We start from the raw sequence: 2,206 nt of genomic DNA, 5'->3' as shown, positions 1-2,206 counted from the left end.
TATTTTCATATATAATATATATGCACATTTATTCAATTTTAATTTAGTAAGATGAGAAAATGTTTACATTCAGCTTTTTATAGTATGCGAAATTGTGGAAAAAGCATTATCAAGTATTTTCTTAAACGTGTGTGTGTGTGTGTGTATATACACACAACTTTGATTTGTTAAGATGGAAGAAGTGTGTTATATTCCACTGTTTTACAGTGTATGTTTATATTCAGTTTTTTAGAGTATGTCTGATCCAGGACAAGTAGTATTTTCCTGAATATAGTAATAACCAAGACAAAACTGAATAAAGAGCTACACCATATAATTCCTCTGGTATTAGAGTATCTTAGAATATTTTCTAAATATCTCTCTAGTTACTTTTTTCTCTCTAAATCTCTCTCTAGTATACTAAGTCTTTAAGATAACAAAGAATATCAGCTATGAGGGTAGCATAGCCCCTGTGTCAGATTGGGAAAAGGGCAGCAGCCAGATGAAGTCAGATATAAAAATAATCTATTGTGCCTGTGGTATAATGAATATTCCAATTAAAATAGTCAAATCTAGCAGCCTATTAAAACCATTTTTTTATCCAGAATAACTGGTTCATGACCTGACCTGTCAGATTGTAAAGAAATGTTTAGTTTGCACATTGAAAAATAGACAGTGAAAATAACTGAGCCACTGAAAGTAGTAAACTGTTACAGTATATGCATATGCAACTAACGTGGGGTCCCTGCAGTTGCCCACGTAATCGCACCATGTAAACATGGTCTGTAGACAGTCATAACATTTGGAATAATCACAATCCAGTGGATTCCACCTTTGCCCCGTACTTTAGGGGGGAAAATACATATATACATACATACATATATACACACACACACATATATCTGTAGTTTTTGTCTTTAGGGCCACACCCACAGCACATGGAAGTTCTTGACTAGGGGTTAAATCCTGGTACAGCTGCCGGCCTCCACCACAGCCACAGCAACACCAGATCCAAGCAACATCTGCACCCTACACCGCAGCTCACAGTAATGCTGGATCCTTAACCTACTGAGCAAGGCCAGGGATCAAACCCACGTCTTCATGAATACTAGTCAGGTTTGTAACTGCTGAGCCACAATGGGAAGTCCAGAAAAATTTATATTCTAAATAAGTTTAAGTGATAATCAGTCATAGCTAAATATCAGTCGACCCATTGGAAAACAATTTATAACAAAAGTTTGAGCATTTTTTAAAAGAGGGGAATGATTACCAAGTTATCTACACTGGTTTATTTCATAAGTCTGTTCTTAAAAGTTGTACGTACTCTTCCAAGAGGAGAACATATGCCCTTTAGAAGAATTGAAAAATATAAAAAGCCAGGCAAAACTAGATGTCTTCTTTTCATTACAATTTCTAACATTGAGTTATAAGAGATATTCTGATGTCTTGCCCTATATACCTATCTCTATTTTTAAAACTTGAAAGTTCTATTCCAAATTTATATAACTTGTTTTACCAAAAACAAAAGTTATACTGCAAAGGTTTAAACAGGGCAAAAACAAAAAACTATATCATATTTCCTGAAGTACCAACATAAAAAGCCTTTCATTCTGGAGTTCCCTTTGTGGCAGAGTGGAAACAAATTCGACTAGGAACGTGATGTTGCAGGTTCGATCCCTGACCTCGCTCAGTGGGTTAAGGATCTGGCGTTGCCGTGAGCTGTGGTGTAGGTCGCAGGCATGGCTCAGATCCTGTGGAGCTGTGGCTGCAGTGTAGGCCGGCAGCTGTAGCTCGGAGCTCGGATTTGACTCTTTGACCCCTAGCCTGGGAACCTCCATGTGCCACAGGTGTGGCCCTAAAGAGAAACACACACACACACAAAAAAAAACCACTTTTCATCCTTTTTTCTCATACCCACATCTCAGGTTTGTTTTGGTGATGGGGTTCCTGGCTGGGAGGGGTGTAGTTTGAAGACGATTGTGCTACCACGTTGATGTTCAGCCTCCTTTTCCCCCTTGGTAACATACCACACACTTCCTTCCATTTGAAACTTACAGATGTAACTTTAGCTTTAAATACGCATGTAATAAAGACAAACCATAATATATGCTGTCTGTTCTATCAGTGAAAATCCAGGCTTGTTATTTTTACTAATGATTGTACACTTACTGTGCATGTATTGTTTCTTTTTGGAGTTTTTATTTCTATAAAGTGGGTGGATTCCTAG

This window comes from Phacochoerus africanus, chromosome 8 (genome assembly GCF_016906955.1).
Source record: "Phacochoerus africanus isolate WHEZ1 chromosome 8, ROS_Pafr_v1, whole genome shotgun sequence".
Lineage (NCBI taxonomy): Eukaryota > Metazoa > Chordata > Mammalia > Artiodactyla > Suidae > Phacochoerus > Phacochoerus africanus.
The sequence above is the reverse complement of the archived record's forward strand: the minus strand, read 5'-3'. Positions refer to the sequence as shown.